Source organism: Triticum aestivum, chromosome 3A (assembly GCF_018294505.1).
Source record: "Triticum aestivum cultivar Chinese Spring chromosome 3A, IWGSC CS RefSeq v2.1, whole genome shotgun sequence".
Lineage (NCBI taxonomy): Eukaryota > Viridiplantae > Streptophyta > Magnoliopsida > Poales > Poaceae > Triticum > Triticum aestivum.
In genome coordinates, this window is record NC_057800.1 from 690,754,905 (window position 1) to 690,776,731 (window position 21,827).

At 42.6% G+C, this 21,827-nt stretch overlaps 2 long non-coding RNA genes across 2 annotated transcripts; both read right to left on the reverse strand.

The window, feature by feature from the left end:
* Window positions 1–2,513: 2,513 nt before the first annotated feature.
* LOC123059147 (uncharacterized) lies at window positions 2,514–6,560 on the reverse strand. The gene is made up of 4 exons (XR_006427372.1): window positions 6,076–6,560; window positions 3,708–5,952; window positions 3,486–3,598; window positions 2,514–3,401 (listed from the first exon to the last, which is right to left on the reverse strand). It is a non-coding gene; the product is annotated as an uncharacterized lncRNA (long non-coding RNA).
* Window positions 6,561–18,513: 11,953 nt separating this feature from the next.
* LOC123059148 (uncharacterized) lies at window positions 18,514–19,143 on the reverse strand. The gene is made up of 2 exons (XR_006427373.1): window positions 18,866–19,143; window positions 18,514–18,702 (listed from the first exon to the last, which is right to left on the reverse strand). It is a non-coding gene; the product is annotated as an uncharacterized lncRNA (long non-coding RNA).
* Window positions 19,144–21,827: the final 2,684 nt, after the last annotated feature.

A 21,827-nucleotide genomic window follows, 5' to 3' on the forward strand; every position in this document is an offset into this window, starting at 1 on the left:
AAATATTGTTTCAACATGTTGATACTAATGACACATAGAATGAAGAGTTACGATAACTTACACAAAATCGTAGATCCATGTAGTGTACAGGAGGGTCTGCGAACAATACTCCCTCGTCACATGCCAGCATACGCACGGCGATGTTGAAGCAACCATTGTCCATGGGCTGCTCCATGTTAAGTATGCACTGAAGTTTCTTAAGACTTAAGCCCATTGGATCGGGTGTCGAGCTCCGGTCCCATACCTTCCTATAAATTGGATGGTAAGAAGAACAATAATATACATCCGCACATTAAATATTGATACATGATACTTACTCCAAACACCCGACATCATCGATCGACATGATGTAGTTGCAGACTCTAGTATAATGCCCGTGCGTTGTCACGGGCCAAAATAATTATATATAGAGATAGTACCATCCAAATAAACTGTAATTCATCACGTGGATGTTTCATGCGACTTATAGTTGTATTGCTATAAATATCGGTCCTTCTAACACATATTTTCTGGTCCCTTATATAAACACACTGCATGAGTTCAGCGTGTATAAAATAGGCGGTGATATAAAATTCTGCAATTAACAAAAATGCACTTCGTTTGAAGTGTATGTATCTTGATGAGTTTTCGAACTCTCTCAACATCTTAGGGAGATGAAGATGTTCTCCCCCACGCAACCAACAACCCCCTACCCACCGACCGTGGTGTCGGCACAAATGCAGATGTCCTCCTTCTGTTTGGATTGTTTTCAACCAGCTGGCATCCCTCCCGCGCTGGTGTACGGGGAGGCGCAGGAGCGATGCGTCATGCACAGTTTGATGTCCTTGGTGGAGGGCCGGCTAGAGGATGAGGTGCGGACCGTGACACGAGGGGTGGGCATCTCTATGTCGGCCAAGATGCGGTGCATTGTCGGTGTGCCTCATGTGATCGCAGACACCAGTGGCGTGCTTGGCTCCCGCACTGGCTTCGGGAAGACTCTTGTTCAGTTGCTCCCTCTAGTTTACGTACTTGGACTGACTCGGGCATTCGGAATCAAATGGTGATAGTGTGGGGCCTATGTTTGATCAGATGGTGGATGTTTTCATATTTGGATGAGGAGTCCACCAAGAAGGTTGCGACCTCCTCGTCACAGTAGATGTCCTATTCACAGGCGAGTTTGTTCCCTTTACGAAGCAATTCTTTCTCACAGGTAATGGCGGATGTTTTTTGTGTTTAGTTCTTTGCCTTGTTGGTGAAGGAAGTGAAAACAATATGATCATACGGGGACAAATCTTCTTCAATGTGGATGTTCTAGAAGATTTTGATATACGTATTGGTCAATACATGTATATACAAGTACAGAACCCACTCCATCTTCGGCTATAATATAATGTAACTGCAGTTCGACACTTCTGTTAGAGATGTATGATATGACTACTACACCTTTGTGGTTTGCACACTTTTTTTGTTGTTTAATTTGCAAGACCTATGTCGAATTGCTCGAGAATTTAGCTTAGTCTGTTTGCCAATATGACCTATATAGTCGGCTGCCTGTGATCAATTGGTTAGATAGAGAGATGGTTATTTTGCCCATTAATTGCTTAAATAACGACTAAAACGACGAGTTCACCCTTGAAGTTGAAGTTATAGTTGAATGTCATGTGTTGCCACAGATTCTTTTAGAAATACATTCATTGATCAAGTATCATAGTAATTCATAACGTATATGTGGCATATGATTTTTTACTATATACTGAGTATATGTCATGACAAGTATCTTCAAGGAGCCCATGCTCACTATCTCCACTCCTCTGATGTCCATTGTCACTTCTCCCCTGCTTTGATGTCCATAGACGATGATGGAGGTCTTGTATCCATGCTCTAGGTTCTGACCACATGATCATAACGACGAACTCCCATTTATGATGCCCCCTTTGGCATTCTTCCTTGTGCTCTCTTGCCCTGCCCTGTCTAGCACCGCCTGCCCGTTCACCAACATATCTAACAATTCCTCAAAAGTTCAAGGCTGACACAAAATTCTAAACATATGGTGATAAAAAATTTAGCCAACGGGTTGGAAGGAAGAAATGGTTTCCCCTGATGACATGATGTCCAACTCACCTAGCTCAAAAATGTGGAGAATAGGTCCATGATGTCCCAGTGTAGTTTGCTATTGAGAATTGAGATCCTTTTCTTAAACAATCCAAATGAGTCTATAAGGATAATTAGAGAAATGCTACTGATGACCCATCTACACAATTTTGAGATTATGTATGTAGTGTTAGTATTATGCATATGAGAATATCAAAAAGATGGAAGTGTGCATTCATACTCCTAAACCATGAATCTGAGTGTTATAATTTGCTTCATGTTCATTCCTTGGTCCTGCATGGAACCAAACATTACTCATAATCAGCTCAAAAAACATTACTCACAATGCTTTTTTATGCAACTAAAATAAACATTCAAAGAAAAGTCCGAACAACTTCACTTTAATGAAACAAATTCAGTCAAAAATTTGTTCTCGCTGGCGATTGCATCAATATAAAATAGAAAGTATCAATCAATTTTTAAGTTGTAAGGTGCAGAATGTCATCGTTTGTCATCCTTTGTCGTCTACTTTGATGCCCAATCTGCATACCTTCCTGAAAAAAACCTGAATAAATTGTCTAGTCCATACCCTATATCAGCTTCATTGCGCATAGTTGAATAATGCAGCAGAACACTTGTACTAATGCCAAAAAAATGCAGGGTTCAATTGTCAGAAGTCTCCCTAATGACATGTTATTTATTGTTGCCGTTGCACACGCTGAATCTTGTTCTTCCACTTGCAGTGAGATACTTAGATGAACAAATACAGCTTTGATTATAGAAGGGATTAATAAGAGGACATCACTAAAACGTGAAAAAATGAAGGTAATGTCAGCGTATTTTATCAGAAAAGATCATTGTGCAAATTAGCACACACCTTCCATGCATAGTGGCTAGAGATGTGAAAATAATTGAACTGTGACATTATGACATATTGGAGATAAGAACTCAGTTGACCTTTTATGTGGCATCAGCTTCGCATCAAATCAATTCCATGGATAAAAATCAACTTGTTCGTAACGTTGTACTACCATCTTAGGCTCTCATGCTCTTTCTCTTGCAGGTGCACGTGATCCCAAATTCAGAGGACGACAACAAAGGCTTGATCATATACCGTGGCTGCCTCTCTTATCTGAGTGCGGCCACTACAGTCATCGTGGTGATTCTGACTTCAAGCATAGCCACGACGGTCGTACCCAGCGGAGGCGGTTCCGGCACCGCCGCACCGGAGTCATAATTACCTAGCATGCATGTCACACGCATGGCCCACGGACGCTATGTAGCTAGCCACACCCAAATCAGAGGAAACCCAACATAACAGGACACACACCCTGCAATAACAGAGGAATCTAGTGAAGAATCAGCAAATATTAATATATTATAACCCAAGAAGAAACATAACATTTCGAGCTAACCTGAGATATCAAAGGCCACGGCCGAACCAGCATCATACAGGCCAAGATGGAAGTCGCTGTCCTCAGTGCTCCTTTACTTTGTGCAACAGATTTTGATACATCTTCAGGTGCCACTGTAAACAGAACAAGACCAACATCAATACAGCGCAACACGTTCCTGCAAAATTCGGAACCGGCAAATCTGGTTCAAACAAAAAAGAACAAGGGCCACCTTATGCTAACCTGACATCTCAGATGACCACCACCGAGCTAACTGCATTCCAAGAAAAGATGTGCCCTGGATGTTCTTAAAAGTTAAAACCCGCATCTCACAATTCCAATTTTTCAAAACTGAGTGGTGCTACATATTATTAAAACAATTCATTGGTTTGTTCTGGCACAATCGGAGGAAGGAATTTACCAGCTCATAGGCACACAAACTAACAGCAAGAGGTCTACAGGCGATTGTGTGCCCATGATTTCCCAAAAACACCTGAAACTTTACTACAATTATAAATAAGAGGAGACACGAAGAGAGCAAGGTCAAAAAAGTGACGGGGATGCGTCAGCAGGCACCTCCCAGCGAGGGGAATCGGCCTGAGGGGGCGCCATTGTCGGGATTGGGTAGATGACGTGTTGCCCCAGAGGTCGATGGGACAACGCGGTCGCGTCCATCTCCTCGTTGTGGCCAACCTGACGCAGCAGATGAATACGGACCGGCGTGGCGGCACCAAAAAAAGTTTGTATAAACAGGATAATCACAGATCTAATACAACATCAAGGTTCAGGTTTCACGATTGCATTCAATACATGAATTCTAGATGTGTTATGACTTATGGCTAATGTGTCATTGTACAGTCAAAATTACTCGAATGAAATATAAGAAATCAGTTGGTCTTTCACTAACACGATTGTGAGTCAACATTATGTCCACTTTTACAACAGATGGCAAGTCATATCCTAGTTTAAGTTGAAAGGTCTCATTACAACTGAGAGCTTCTTCTAGGATACTTCAGAAGTTTTTTCTACTTTTATTTGCATTGCAGATAATCAAAAGGTATGGTGACAAGACAACCTGTTAATTTGGCATACCTTTAGAGAGCAGCTATTGACCTTTCCCTTGAATACAGAGAATTGCTTAATCTGAAGACCAAAGTGAAGCGGGCTGCTAGAATAATAAAACAGACAGTTTGAGCAAAATTAACACCTACCCAAAAATTAGGTGCCCAAAGAGAATCCAGGTACACATTGAGGAATGGCATATCCAACTCATCCGCTGCAACAAGAAGAGTTTGCGAAAGCTAGAAAATTTGCTTGTTAGCCAATGAAGAAAGACAGAAGCAAACATGCCCGGTTCCTCTTAAAATAAGCTAAGAAGGAGAAACATGAACCTTAGGTTAGTGTTCAGGCTTAGGTATCGTACATTGGCAACAAACAATATATGATGTTCCCTTTGGTTGCATACATTTTATTTCTACCTAGATTGAGTCAAAATTAGATGATGCACACATTCCAACTAAAGTACATGTACACATCCAGTGGCACAGGCAAATAAAATCAAGAGCGACCTCTCCAAATCATAGCCTGATACAATCAAGATCTTTATCAGTCTTCTTCTCTGGCTACATGTAAATCTTCTCTAGTAGTCCTATGAGCATAAACAACAGCTCGAATCTATAAAATTGAGGAGCAATTCGGTACAGAGGCAACCACCTTTACAATGACAGGCAACCACCTTTACAATGACAGTTTATAATACTATAAGTTAATAAGCATCCAAGGCAAGTTGTGTGATTTCCAAGCCTTCAGAAACCATTATATCAAGATACCTAGGATTATTTGGTTCACACTATTTTATGCAAAGAATTTTAGCTTGAACGCAGTACACTTTATGTTGGTCTGGGCTTCGAGTTACCTAAAGAAAATACATTTACGCCTCCAATTCGACGACGACAAGATGCAAATAAAATATTGAGAGAAAATGTATTTATCCTTTTATCGACATCACCAAAAAATAGAGATAGTACCATCCAAATAAACTGTAATTCATCACGTGGATGTTGCATTTAGTACAAAGGCTTATGAAATTATACTCCTGCGGTTGTTCTTGAACATGTGAATTAGTTCTTCTCAAGTAAAATGAACAGTCATTCATCAACTTGCATCTGGACATTAACGAAGCTGAATATAATCTTGTTAATACAATTCCATAGAAGTAACTATTGTACATCTTGAAAAATGAAAAGATTAAATGATGGATAAATTGAACTGATCATGGCCTAGCAACGAAATTCCAAACAATATATGTATCACTTGAATTGCCTAATTTTGAATACTGGAAAGATACACATGAATCTGTCAGACTGATACTGAAAAGATACACATAATTCTTGCAACAGGGCAGCAAGACGACCTTGGGGTTGGCGTGAGAACACGATGCACAGACTGGCACTTCCGATTCCTGCCTCGGTGGCTTCGCGTGTGGAGGCTGCACGACGTGATGAGGTGAGAACAGCATGAGAAAATCTCATCCGTGAAGTGCCTGCAGCACAACTACACACAACCAATTCAAAATTAGGAACTTGCAGATTACGAGCCCCTCGCAACTAACCTGGACAATCAGGAGAGGATGTAGGGGCTACATGAACTGTGAGAGGAAGGAGAGGACTAGGACGTGGGCCCACGACAGAGGATCCGACGGCGTCCCGATCGTAGTATGTCAGCCTGGGGACAAACTTGGCGGCGGTGGCAGAAGGCCAGGAGGTCTCGCGAAAGCCCCCATTGACGCCGTCGACGAAGTAGCTCCAGACAGCGGTGGGGAAAAGTGAGGAGAGGTGGCAGCGGGGCAGCGAGGGTAAGAAACCCTAGTGGCGGTCGGGCATGTTGGTGGGGCTAGGAGCGTTCTTGCGTGGGGGAGTGGAGAGGTGGAGCTGCTCCTGCCGCCGCGCTCGAAGAAGAGGCCGGTCCGGTGGAGCAGTAGGGGCAGCGGCGGAGCGGGAGATGCGGCGGCGGCGATGGAGTGGGAGACGAGGGAAAGAGAAAACGCAGCCAGAGGGGATGGATCGAGAGGAGGGGTGGCGTACCCATTTTTGTCGCGTTAACCTTCATAGGTCTTTTTTCGTTGGTTAACCTTCGTAGGTTTATTTTTGGTCGTACATGAATGGGTGTGGGTGGGGGCCTCCGGAGGAGGTTTTTTCGGTTTGTGATGGCTAAGTCAGAGGTGGGAGGAAATACCAAAAAAATCATTAGAGGTGGCACTAAAAAAACCTGAAAGCGAGACTACCAACTGCTCCATTAGGAGTAAAGATAATTTCAGGGTTTGACCCTTTTTCTACTGCCACAATCCTTAGCGATAGAATACAACAGCCTACTGTCACTTGACTTGACGATAGGAATCTTGTCAGCGTATCAGCACCGTCATGGACTACTAACATGGATAAATGACTACCGCCGGTGTTCATAGCGATAGGTGGTACAAACCTACCGCTAAAGAAAATGGCGGTAGATGTGCAACATGCGTGCATGCATCATTCTTGCAAGATGCAGTGGTGCAGCCTTGTAATCCGTGCTTCCTTTTAATTTGCATCAATGCATGCATTCGTGGTGGACAGAGATGGGAGATACATGTGATGCGTGTTTGTTTATTGGATCCAATCAATCAATCACTCTTTCTCTTCTATTGCCCATGATGTGTAGGGAGTACTAGCAGCAGCAGCAACTTAAGCTGACTAGGCATGTACTTCCTCCATTTCAAAATATAGTGCGCCCGCGCTTTTCGAGGTCCAATTTTAACCATAAATTTAACTAACGAGATCAACTGCGGCGGGAGAAAAAATTATATAATTAAAAACTTTTTTCGAATACGAATTCACTAATATAATTTTTGCTCCCGCCGCAATCGGTCTTGTAGTTAAATTTACGGTCAAAGTTGAAGCACGTAGATAAAGGAAGCACTACATTGTGGAATGGAGGGAGTATGTAGCAGCAACAGCTTTAACCGGATGAGCTGGATGCGTGCACATGCAACTTTCGTCTGCGAACAAGGACCTGCCCTGCCGCCAAGGACACCAGTGGCAGGGTATAAAGGCCTAACGTCAGACGCCTTGGTGGTAGGGTATTTTTTACGTTACGACCGTGTGACGATGCAATTAAAACCCCATCTTGACATATCGTAACGGTAGCATGTTAAACCCTACCGCCGAGGACTGTGGCGGTTGGAAAAAGAGTCAGATCTTGAAATATTTTTAAACAAGAGTCATATCCAGCTAAACTTTTGTAAAAGGGTCAAAACAGCAAATTTGGCCACAAAGGGCATGCCCTCGGGACAGGTAGGCTCTGTGTATACAAACGACCCATCGTACATGCAAAAATACATATACAATCTATCAAAAGTTTATATTGTTCTTTATATGTTTTGTAAGGGGTTGTATCGAATGAGGACTCTTGTTTTAATCCTTTTTTTTTCACAGATCGCCCATGCAACTCAAGGGTCCCGTTCAACAATACCATCGGCGGCAACCTGTTTTTTCAATAAGTTTCATGCAGGACTTACAACCTGGAAGAGGGCGATTTAGCCCGCTGCAACTTGGATGGGCTTGTGCCCAAGGTGAACCTCGCCTATATCAATTTGGTCCCCAACAGCCTTTTTGGCGACGCCTTCGAAGCTTCTGTGTTCACCAGGGGCCATAGACGTGGATGATGATGAGCTTTGCAAGTTTCTTGACATCTTGCCGCCCCCTCTGGGATACATAGGTGTTCCTTTTGTTCATAGTCTTACTTCGACAAACATCAGACCGCAGTTGATGGTATGTTTTCATTGTTTGGAATTTTTAGCTTATATGCCATTTTTAGAAAGTTTAATTAGTTCAGTATTCTACCTTTTACGGACACAATTTGATTTACAACTAACAAACTTACAACTAACTACATTAAAATGTTCAACTCTTTTTTTAAGGGAAGGCTATCATGGCCAGCTTTATTAAAATTAAACAATGTTTGCATCGTCCATGAGCTTACTGACAACACAGTCAGAAGGCTTGCCCAACCAACTAAAGGAGAATTTATTATAGAAAGAAAAATTAGCTAGCACATGAGCTACTTGATTACAAGAGCGACAACAATGCTTAAAAATGACCTTCCCGATCAAGGAACTAGTATCCACACATTCTGCGAAGATTGCCGCCGATGAGTCCCACCATCTAGTTTGACCATTACAAAAGTTAATAACTTGTAAGGAGTCTGATTCTGCTTCCACCCGATTGAATCTGAAAGAATTAGCAAATACTAGGCCGTCTCTCATTGCCAAAGCTTCTGTAGTGGTGACATCTGCAGCGAAATGGATAACTTTGCATTGCACCACCACAAAGTTTCCTCTAACATCATGTTGTATGGCCACTGTAGCCCCCGCATCTTCATGGTATTCATCTTCACTTCAGGTTTGAGACTTTTAGTCTGCGTTAGGTAGCAAAACAGGGGTGGCTGACTTATTTCCCTTTTTTCTTCTTTTTTTCAGGACACAACTAACACGGGGACACCTAGATTTACCACCGAACGGGCTGGTGGGACTACGTTCGGGCCAAGGGAGCTAGCTACATCATTGCTCAGTACAAAACAGACACCGACAGTCGTGCATTCTTCCAGAATGGACGAAAGGAGTTTCTTGACCAAACATGCTTCGAGATTGGCACAGATAGAGCGATGACTTTCAAGACCTGCGTCCCGCAAAGAGCTGGAGATGATAACTGTGATCAATATCCTCTGAGAGGCGCCTGAGCATATTTATGCGACCAAAGTGAAGAGTCGGATCTGTATATTGGTCGCTGGCAGTAGCGAAGTCCATCTGTGTATAATGCGAATTTTATCTCTCTTTTGCTCTCTGTGTTGTGTTGTATCGAACCTCTTTATATATGTTTTCTATCAGTTCCTGTCAAGACCATTCTGATCATGTATCATTTATGTTCTCAGTTTCAGTGGATAAGCAGGTTCATCATGTTTTCTTCTAGTAGGAATAGATCTTCATATCTTTCTTCACATTATGTTTCTTCATTATTGCAGCGATCATCCCCCTGCGATCATCTTTATTCTCTTTTTTTTCTCCTCAAGTGTGTGCCATTAGCTTCAGTAAATACAAACCCTCACTAAATGTTTAGGATATGCCAAATCAGTCAAGATTTCTCTCCTCCTTTTCTTCGCTGCTCAATATATTAGTTTGGCTAACACTAGCAACAGTTGCCCATGTAGTTTTTTGTTTGCTATCTATATATGGGTTTTCTGCAGATCATCTTCAGCAAAGAAGAGAGAAAGAAGGGGTAGGGAGGGGACAGAAAAGAGTGCCTGATGCTGGAGCTCAGGCTGGCATGCCATCCAAAAACAGAGAAAGGAGGGGGCGTGTGCGACGGGCGCCCCTATGTCTCGCTTCTAGCCAGACCTAGGGAACACTCGTTGAAGGGGAGAGTGAGATGGGCCGACCAAGGCTCTATGGGAGGTGACTGCCTCATTTTTTTTCACGTTTTGTTTATTTTTTTGCTTTATTTTTATTTTTGTTTATACTTCCAAATATTCTAAATGACTATATTACAGAAAACACTTTGCAAAAAACATTGAAAAAAATGTTGACCAAACATTTGAAAAATGTATAGGAAAATGTTTCTCATGTATATTAAAAATCAAATAATATACTCTGTGTGTGTGTGAAAAAAGTTGATCATGTATTTAAAAAATGTTAATCTAAACATTTGAAAAAATGGTCAACAAATATTTAGAAAATGTTAGTCAAGCATTTGAAAAATGTTAAATATGTATAGCAAAAAATGTTAAATATGTATAGCAAAAATATTGAACATGTATTCAAACAATTTTAAACTTGTATTTGAAAAATGATAAATATGTATAAAATATTTTGACAATGTATTAAAAAAATTAAACATGTACTTTAAAATGGTAAATGTGTATGCAAAAGATGGTGACCATGTATTAAAAATGTTAAACTTGTTTCTGAAAATAAAGAATTTGAAAAAAATGTTAAATATGTATACGAAAAATATTGACCATGTATTAGAAAAAACAATTTTTTTTAAGAAAGGAGGAAGACGCCCGGCCTCTGCATGTGGGCGATGCAAGCAGCCACGGGAAAACCAATCTGGTATTTTAAAAATGTTAAGGAAGAATTTGAAAAAATGATGAACGTGTATTATAAAAATATTATATATATATATATAGCAAAAATGTGTATAGAAAACCATTGAAACCTGAGAAAAAAAGAAAAACCAATGAAAAAGAAAGTAAAAAAGACAAACAAAACCAATGTAAAACGAAGGAAAAAAACAATGAGAACGGTGAAAAGAAATAAATAAAATCATAGAGAAAAACAGAGAAAAACCCCATGAAAAAAGTAAAAAACAAAAGAAGAAAAACCAAACCAATGGAAAAGTGCGCCTACTACTTATCACGTGAAAGACCCAGGCGTAGCGCCGAGTGTGGGACTGTGGGGCGGCACATGGAGCCATTATCGTCTTAGGGCATGTATAATGGTTGATAAGACAATCTTATCTAAAGTCTTGTATGTAATTTAGAGATGACAAAAAATTATGTCTACAATGAGTTATATCTTAGCCTTATTTTCAATAACTAGTAATTCCTTAAAATATGGTGAGACAAATTGTGCTAAGAGATCATCTCTTGTCTTATCTTAAATAAGAGAAGACTTTTCTTATGAGTTCTCTCTCCTCCACTTCATTATTTATCATAGTGGCACTCCTAAGATAACATCATTGTAGATGCCCTTAGGCCCGGTAGCAAGGTGGATGATGGGCGAGTTCAGTTAGTCTATATCTAGTTGTATACAATTTTTTTTTCATATCTAGTTGTATCCATTTTTTTAACTATTTTAATTATTTTGCAAGATGTATCTGAGACTAGATACATCAGTATCCACATAAATCTAAGACAAAATTTTTAGGATGGAGCGAGTATATATTGATCTAGTGTAAATGAGACTTTTCTATTGATCAAAATTTCCTTTTTCTTTTCTCTTAAATAAAGTCCATTAATTGTGGGCTGTCCGCAGGCCCGAAATCACTACTTGAGAGTATTCGTTGCAAAGATCACTCCAACTCCTCTAGTTGCGACAATTGGCGCACATATAGCGCTCCACTTGTCGCAACCAGGGAGTTTTCCCTTTTTTCGTAAATCCGTTTATTCAAAACGTTTTATCTCCCAAACCGTGCATCCAAATCTTAAACCGCTTTCACGGCTGGATTCCTCGCGTTGAGATCTTTTGAACTAGATCCCTTGTTGATAGGTTTTGGCGAACTTTTTTTTCAAGAAAAAAACCGGATCGGGAGCACGGGTGTTGTCCCCTTTTCGAAAGAGACACGCTCGTGCCACTCACGAAATCACAACCGTACTTCTCGCGAAAGCAAAACCGTGACTCTGGCCGAAGAAAAAAAATCATGTTTTTTCGTTTCCGATGAGGCACTACCATGACTCTCGTGAAAGCACAAGGGTGCCTCTCGAGGAAGCAAAATCGTGACTCTCATGAAAGGAAAAAAAACAGAAAACGTGTTTTTTTCGTTTCCGAGAGGCACGGCCCTTCAACCGCGCGCACCTCCGCCGTCAGAAGCCATGTCTGCTCTTCTCCCCGCACACGCTGTACGACGGTCACCGGCCCATGGACAAGGTCAGCCTGTACAGGTGGGAGGCGAACCAGCAGTGCACCACCGTGCCACTCATGCACGACATAGACTTGACCTCCGACTACCTGATGCACGACTTCGCGCACTGCGATGGGCTGGTCCTGCTGCCCGTCGGGTTCACGGCGTACGTGCTCAACCCGGCCACACGCCGCACCCTGAAGCTTCCCCGGGGTCGTGGAGCCGACCCGCCGCCACAGCAAAAGCCTCTAAGCTTCGAGATGTGCCACCAGGCGTTTGGCCTTGGGCAAGACCCACGTTCTGGCGCCTACAAGGTGGCGCGCTTCTCGTACTCCTCTTTGCACCTGCTTACGGGGAGGTGCAGCTACCGCTCCATCACGATGGAAGTGTTCACCATTGGGACTGATCGGCACTGGCGTGAGACAGTGACGCGACCGCCATACCCTGTCCAGGCACGGCGAGCAGCGACCTTCTTCAAGGGGTCCCTCATCTGGGCCATCGACGAGCGTAACCTCGGGAACGCCGTGCCGGGTTTCCTACGCTTCAGCTTGGAAGAAGAGGCTTTCGGGGTCATGCCGCCACCACCTTGCTACCCGAGGTTAAAGGAATACACCCAGTTCAGTTTATCCGAGCTGCGCGGGGAGCTGTGCTTGGCCTGTAAAGGGGCCAACATCAATTCAGTTGAGTTGTGGATGTGCAACAGCGTTGAGAAGCCGAGATGGGATCGACGTTACACAATCGCTGTTCTCATGTTCAGGCCCCCTGAATTATGTCCAATTGCCATATTTGATGACGAGATTGTGTTCAAGGAACGGGTGTCCCATACGAGACGCTACAATCTCAAAACCAAAGCTTACAAGGATCGGTGCTGCATGGAAAACTTAAGGTATCACCATCCAAGTACAGGCAAGCTTGGGTACCAAAGGGGTATTTTCTTCTCCTTTGATGTAATCCCCTATGTTCCAAGCCTTATTCCTGTCTAGCAAAAGGTTTACATTTCGTAAAAGATTTCTTTGCTTCTAGAGATGTACGACCGCAGTCTCTATTATGGCTACTTTTACAAATTTAATTCTTGACCATGTACTTGTTACAACTTGATAGTCTGAAATTCTAGATGTTTGGCTTGAACGAATCCAACATCCACATGTACGCTTCAATGGATTACATTCTTCTACTCTTCTTCCTCCAACTAATACGCGAGACAAATCGGATTGTATGATTAGAGAAGGAGAAAGTGAGCGAGGAGATCACCTGTGAGGTCCTATTTTTTTAGGGAAACCTAATCTTGTGTCCATCTTTTTGTGTCTAATCGGGTATATCACTCAATTCAACAAACTATGTATGGGGCATTTTTCCAAAGCCACAAAAAGATGGACACAAGATTAGGTGAAAATTGTGAAACTGCGGATTGCAATGTCTGTGCCTTAAATATTCACAAAGGACCTCCGAAAAAACGTGAAATTTGTCAAACTACAGATTGCAATCTAGCGATTCATTGAAGTCGATTTTTTTAAAGGCCTCCCAAGACATCAGCCGAACCCTTTGTTATGCTTTATTTGAAGAGACAACTCCTCAATTTCTTATGAACTACTCTCTCCAATCATTTTTACTCGGCATATAAGATTTCTCTGAAGTGAAACTTCATAAAGTTTGATCATATTTCTATAAAAATATATCAACATCTACAATGCTAAAGTTATACAACATGAAAACTTAATTCATATGAGATTTATTATTTTGAATGTTGATATTTCATCTATAAATCTGGTCAAACTTTATGAAGTTTGACTTCACACAAATCTTATATGCGAAGTAAAAATAACCGGATGGAGTATTAGAAAACTTAACAGTGCGTATAAAATGCAATCGCATTCCCTAACCAAGCATTCTAGCTAGTTTAATATCTGTTTATTATCGACTCTTGTATCTGACTTGGATAATACCCTTAACCTCTTACAAAACCCGCGGAATTTTCTCTCTCTAGAACACCTAAATTTTCTCTCACACACGCAGAGAAAAATCTACTGTTGGTTTTGAACTTAAGAGTTGAATGGTTGAGGGGTCAAAGATGGTATCCAGGGGTGAAGCATTTGGTTGCGAATATGCCTAGCCAGGGGCGATCGAGTTGCAAGTGGCATGTGCGAGTATCACCACAAATGAACAGTCGTTGCGAGTATTGCCAAGATTAAATATCGGGCCACGACTCATGAAATTTAGCATCTCGCTACTTTGATCGTCTACGACATCAGTACTGTGAAAGATCAGGATGTGACTCGCGAAATTTAGCATCTGGCTACTTTGGTTGTCTACGTCAACAGTACTGTTAAAGATCGGACATGGCTCATGAAATTTAGCATCTCGCTTTTTTGTGCATTGTCACAAAGGTTGAGGCAGTGATGAGGGATCCAGAGATCAAGATCGAGACATGACCTTCGATCTCAAAAGAATAACAACCACGCCCCAGGAGTCCCATGCCCCATTGTACCTTCCTCCAGGGGATTTGAGAACCAGAACTTGTAACTCGGACTCGACAAACTATATAAGGCGACTCGGGGGGCTATCACCAGGGGTCAGTAAAAAAACCTAGGGCAGATCTACTTTCTTGAACCCAACTCACCATCGCCAGGAATAATTCATTGTAATCCCCAAGGAGAGATCTCACCGATGATCCTCTAGATCTCCGGTGACCATTGTAATAATAAAGACAATAAGGCAAGATTAGGGCCTTACCTCCTCCGTCGGAGGGCCCAAACTTGGCTCCCCGCCTTGCCATTCCGGTCCGACGAGTGTTTGCCACCGCCGGAAAAATCAGCGTACATCGACAACATTGCTAGGACGAAACCTTCACAGTTGGTGTGCTAGGTAGGGGCGCCACACATGGTTCTATCCAATCAGGTCGGAATGGCCTCCTCAACCAGGATTGTGAGCTTCATGATGGGCCAGGGCATTATTGCATTAGCTCCCCTCAGCTTCGCCTCCAAGAAAGCTGAGGCGCGATGTCTCACCACTTCCTACTACTAGGGAAAAACCTTTTGGTTCAAATATTTTGACTCCTTCGTCGATTTGTCCGGTGTGATAAGCACCTCCTGCATGGAGGCGGGGCAAGGAGCCACGTGGGATCCCTGTCCAGACAATGGGCAATGACACGACCGCCCGCTTCATGGGGTGGTTGACTTTGTTTGCCGTCCTTGACTTGGACCGGAACAAATGCAGAGAAAGCTCCGCCAGCTCCGACCCTGCGTGTAAGGTCTTCATGATGGCGGAGGGCACTAGTACGACACCAAACATAGACATCCTCAGAACCCCATTCTTGATAAAATCCCGGAGGGTCAAAAACTTGAAGCGGCGCATTGGCACCTCTTTGAAGAATGAGAGGACTTCGAGTGCCAAAGGATCCAACACATCAAGTATAATCCAATCTAATACCAACACACACACACACACACACACACACACACACACACACACAAACAAATATGCAATGACCGCACATCACATGTGCTCTAGATCCTACATGTATCTACTCTGAGAAAGCTCATGATGCCATAGTTGGGGACCGTAGTACAAATTAATATTTACTGCACTAGCATACACTCCTAGGATCACTATGAAGATGCATAGGGGTAGATCATCTATTCACCAACCAAAATGCAGTGGAGAATTAGACTGTTGGTGAAGACGGCACATTCACGTAGCTACGTTAAACCTCCCAGCCACAAGAATTTCATTTGATCTAGAATTCCTCTACGCGTATCCACGTGTTCCGTGTCAACAATTCGGTAGTGCTTCATCATCCAGAACAAAGGGCGACCGGAGGACAAGTTGTGGAGCAGCCTTGCTGCGTCTAGTGTGGGGACAAATATTACAAAAGAGACAGAGGATGCAGCCACCAAAACCTAGTGTTTGGAGGGGATTACCCTCCCCTCTATATAGGTGGTCACGAGGTGCAACCTTGGATGAGGGCCTGCCCCTCCTAGGGTCGGCCTACCAAGGGAGGGAGATCCTCCCACGAGATCCCCTCGCAACCCCAACCACACTCTTCGCTTGGCCCCCAGGCCAAGTGAGGTGTGCCCCACTCTGGACCCTTATGTTACATGTGGCTACCACTCCTTGGGCCAACCAAGGGAGCAGCCCAATAGGGCCATTTCAAACCTTGTGAAAGATTTTAGAACTTTTTGTTACCTTTCTAGACTTTTTAGGGTTCCTTCGGGAAATTCTTGATATCACTGGAACACTTCTGGGACCTCCAGAATTCCAGTCATGAATCATTTTCAGTGCATATCTTTTATTCTCCTAATACCTCCTACTCAATCAAACCGTTAAGCATGTGACCCTAAAGGTTCGATAATATGTAAACATGACCCAAAACACCTTCTGGACAATAATCAGCAGCAGGGTCTGGACACCCATATTGATTCCCACATACAAACGAAGATATTTATCGAGCGAACCTTTTATTTACATACACAATTCCCTTTGCTTCGTGATACTTAACAAAACCCGATGTGTGACTTTTATCGGTATCCTTGTGAAGTAACTATTAACCACAATACCAAGTTATCCTCGTTATCAATATTTTTCTCTTTACTCATTTCCGAATACTGTTGTCCCCATGATCATATCTCGTTGTGTCCAGCCAGAAAATGTTTGATATTGTAATATTGAGTGTGCCCGGAGCGTATCCCTCCACCATCTAAGGAGCAAATTTCTGTCTTAAACTATCGAGTCTGTTTACATACTTTTCTGATGTACCCAAAATGTTACCATTACGATCACCCATTTATGAGTAACATTTGACAACCCCGAAGTAACCACCCGGTATGAAGGTACCCGACATTCTCATGGTCTAAGGACATGAGTATACGTGAACACATAACATGATAATATTGATAACATAACGCCGATGGGATCTTGTAGTATATCATTGTTTGGGTCTGCCCAAAATAATTGCTTTGCTAACGACACACTCTCATTGTTCGCAGCATTCTTGTTACTTTAATAATGCCCTATGATCAGGAAAACAGGATGATCGTGCAACACATGAGCTAGTCTTGGAGGTGAGACTAGGGAACTACTACTTGGTGTTTATGTTTCCACACATGCAACTGAGTTTTCTTCTTAATCGCACATTCAAGAACCATTGCAATTATATAGCACATTAATATAAACATTATCATGAACATGGAAATAAAACAATACTTTATTATTGCCTCTATAGTATATTTCCAACATGGTGGCGCCTTCCATGTGGCCAACGCCATTCGGCCGCGGTACTTCTCCCTGAAACCTGGTCGTGGTTGCACCTGTCGGGTACTCGAGCTGTGGATCACAATGGCCGACGAATGGTCTTTGTGAGGATTTTTTTTCTTCATATCAGGTGGTTGCTACCAATGTCTCGTTTTGGCAAGGTTGCCGGATGCAGCGAGAGACTCCTTTGTGGGTTTAGGGGACTCTCACTCCGGCCATTTTGCCTTCAATGTTCAGATGTAATATATGGACGGTAGCTTTGATGCAGAGTGTCTGATTGTGTAGTGGCGGCAGTGGGATATCTATCCTAGAGCATGTAGGTATTGTGACCACAAAAGTTGTGGTGATAACACATGATTGACTTTGATTTGATGGTGCTTTTGGAGTATCCGGTCTCAAGCTCCAGAGTGAAAAATCGTAGGCCTGACCTGAACTAGTTATACCTGCCGATGATGATGCTTTTATGTCGTTATCTTGTTGAATGCATTGCTCAGATTTGTTCTTTATGGTGAATAAATAGAATCAGAACTTAGGTGGGTGGATCCAGTGATAGTGGCGTTGAGCATGCATCGTTCCCTGCCCGGTAGTGTTTGCTATTGAAGAACATTTCTCATTGTCCTTGTGGTGTCAAGAGATAGTTGGCGCAGATATGATCCTTGAGTAGTTTGTCCATCATTGTTTTGATTTTTTTTATATCTTTTCCTCACCTACACATAGTTTTGGTCTTGTATGACTTTGCTCTTTGTCGATGTGTTTATATGTGTGTGTGTCGGTGTTGATTGTGTCTATTCTAATTATGTAAAGCCAGAAGAGTCCAGGTGTGCTTATTGTGTTGGCATCCTCTATTTTTGATTGAATAAAATCCACTGATTGTTGAAAAAGACACTCTCCATCTAGGGCCGGGCGGGCAAAATTCGAGGGCCTGTGCGAAACTAAAATGTGGGCCATGTCTCGCTAAAAAGAACTAAGAATCAACAGACTGATTATCGGATGACACCGGCGGTGCATCTTTTCTAACATATCTGTCCATTCCACCTTTATAAGATTTATCAATTAAATTTTGTTCTTTTTCTTTTCTCTTGTGCTTAGAGAAACCAGACTGATGCTTCCCCATGGTGACTCAAAAATGTATTATTGAAACACAAGATACAAAAGAAGAATAAAATACAATTGAACAATAAAATATATCAATAAGTCCATGCGTCAATATTTGGCAGTTAGACGAACCATCTAACTCATCTAATTTTGGGTCCTGTCCGGTTGAACTACTACACTATGAGTGTGATTTTTAACCGAGGAGGTAAGAACGGATCTCTAATGAAGACACAAAGTAATAATCCCTGCCAAAAGTTAATTGGGAAATTAGGAATTAGGAGTAGAAACGGAAATTAATCAAAAAGTACGACTCGCTAAGGACCTGTAGGCTGGAGTCGGTCACGAATCGATCCGATGAATCTGAAATTCGAGAGAGGAAACGAACAAGAAGGCAGCAATGGCAACAACCTGAATCCGATCGGTCCGATGAGGCGAAGGCGATCCGTTTCCTGCAGGGTTTGGTTTGGTGTTGCGTGATCGGCTGATCGCGCGGACGCCCGGATCGCCGACGCCCGACGGCCCGACGCGACTGCAGGGTTTGGTTTGGTGTAGAGTGATCGCCCGGTCGCCGACGGCCCGACACCGACGTGACTGCAGTTATGGACGGTTTCCAGATGGAGACGCTCCCGATTCCGTCTTCTCGATCGACTGCTGTAGGGCGTAGGCTGCGATCTAGGGGTTTTTTTTTTCACGGAAGATTGTGTTTCCATCGATCGAGCACCAGGCACGAGTGCTAGATGGCCTCCACTCAGGCCCAGCTCCAGTCCCAGCAGCCCATTACGGCTTCGATCTGGATTTATTTTTAGAAATAGTAGGCCTACATACAAATTTGGGGCCCCCCAAAATTATAGGCCCTGTGCGGGCCGCAAATTTGGGACAACTGTGGGCCCGGCCCTGTCTCCATCAATATATGTTTTTTCTAAACTGCCTTTGACAATTGATAAGATTAATATTATATGAGATGTACAATGTGAAAATTATATCATTGGAAACTCCTTTCACGTATGAATTTAATGATATGCTTTGTGTAACTTACATGTCATATATTATTGCTCTAACATGTGGGCAAAATTAGCCTCTAAAAATGCATTAAACTTATATATATGGGTAGAGGGAGTAGGAGATTTCATCTCATAAAACATATCCCAGATGTAATCCATGACATGAATTGTGCATTTTGAATGGACTAAATAAGTCAGATAGACGCCGTGTGTAGCCCGGGCCTTGCCCCTTGCATGCAAATCACTAATCTGAAATCTTCAGCTACAGACAATGATCGGGAAAACTAGTGTGGCTTCTTAGCCTTAATTTTATCCCGATGAATTTATGCAACAGCTGGGGCGCGAAAGTCTGTCTGAATTTTTCCGTTGGTCTTGTTGAATTTTCAACTAATAACTTCGACTACCGATCTTTTTAGTTATGCCCATCGTTTTCGCCTTTTTTTTTTCTTTTGAGAAATCATTGTTTGACTTATTTGCCGCTACTTTGAGAGCAAGTCAAAGATCCAGTTGTATCGCTAAGTTGATCGAGGAATCAAGGAGTACTTTCTGCATGCTTATTTTCCTTTGCACATATGTTATCTTGAAACGATTCTGCCCTTTATAATGCATGACCTGGTGGTGGTGTCGATCGCTATGATGATTAATTAATAATATTTGACCAAGTGAAATGTCAAAATTAACCAGCAAGCAGGAATGAGAAGATTTCTTTTTTCTTAAAACAAAAGTTCAGGTGCACTTCATAATATACCCATATGTGCTGCATGTAGACCAGTGCATTGTTAATTTGTGGATTTCAGATTTTTGCCCACTGAAAACAAACGTATTCACAGTTTTTGGGTTCCATATAAGTCCATAACCTGTCATCTGAAATATATTTAACCGACTGTTCAACAAAAATATTTCTCATCTAGAAATAATCAAATCATGCATGACCAATCTGAACTTGAAATAACATCTGACAAGATTCTGGTGATCTTTGCTTGGAGGGCGTGTGCACTGTGTGCTGATGGTTTGGACTTGTAGACATAGTGCATCATAAGTCAAGGCTGCTGAAATAGCAAGAAGATCTTCCAATTGTTCGTATCCGAGTCAGTAAAATACTACGCCTTGCCTGCAGCGTGGAACATCCTACGCCGTGCACTATCTGTTACCCAATGAGGCATCGTAGTCAGACTCTGACCGACGCTGGGTTGGTAGAAGTTGGTGGACACAGTCTTTGCATACTGGTAGTACTGTAGTTTGAAGGAATATAGTTTTATTTCGATTTTCTTATTTCTTCTTAAGGAAAAAAGCCATTAAAGCAACTCCAACGGGCCGACCCAAACGGACGGCGATTTCGTCCGCTTTTTATCCGTTTGGGTCGGCTGCCCGCCCGGCGTCCGCCCTGTTTTTCATATGGGTCGGCAGCGCACCCAACGCGCCGACCCATATTGCAGGCATGGCCGGCTGGCCGCTCAATTTTGCATTGCATTCAACAAATTGTGAAATGAAAATTTAACAAACAAAATAGTCCGCCCAAATAAATAGTATAGTTTTACAGGCCAAATAAAAATAAAAATGTTTCACATAGTTTTACGAACGAATAAAAGAAGATACATCTATTGGTTGACAACATGAGTCCACATATGCTCAACCAAATCATTTTGCAGTTGCACGTGAGTTTCCCAATCACGCATGTCTTTATGAAACTGAGTGAACTGCTCAAATGTTGCCGTTACTCCATGGTCAGGCACAACATTCTCACCCTGAAACTGAAAGCCTTGATCGTACAGACGTTCCGGGCGCTCGTCTTCTACGATCATATTGTGCATGATCACACAAGCAGTCATGACCTCCCATAGTTTCTGCGGGCTCCAAGTATTAGCAGGATACCGAACAATGCCCTATCGAGATTGCAGAACACCAAAGACACGCTCGACATCCTTTCTAGCACTCTCTTGCTCTTGGGCAAATCTTTTCCTTTTCTCTCCAACAGGGTTGAGTATTGTCTTTACAATAGTGGTCCACTGAGGATAGATACCGTCATCCAAATAGTACCCTTTGTCGTAGTTGTGGCCATTGACAGTAAAGTTCACCGGTGGGTTGTTGCCTTCGGCAAGCCTAGCAAACACCGGCGAGCGCTGAAGCACGTTGATATCATTATGTGATCCAGCCATGCCAAAGAAAGAGTGTCAAATCCAGAGATCTTGAGACGACACTACCTCTAGTATGACAGTGCAAGCCCTGACATGTCCCTTATACTGCCCTTGCCAAGCAGAAGGGCAGTTCTTCCATTCCCAGTGCATGTAGTCTATGCTGCCAAGCATCCCCGGGAAGCCCCTGCTAGCATTCATCTCCAGCAAATGGGCTGTATCTGCAGCTATCGGCTC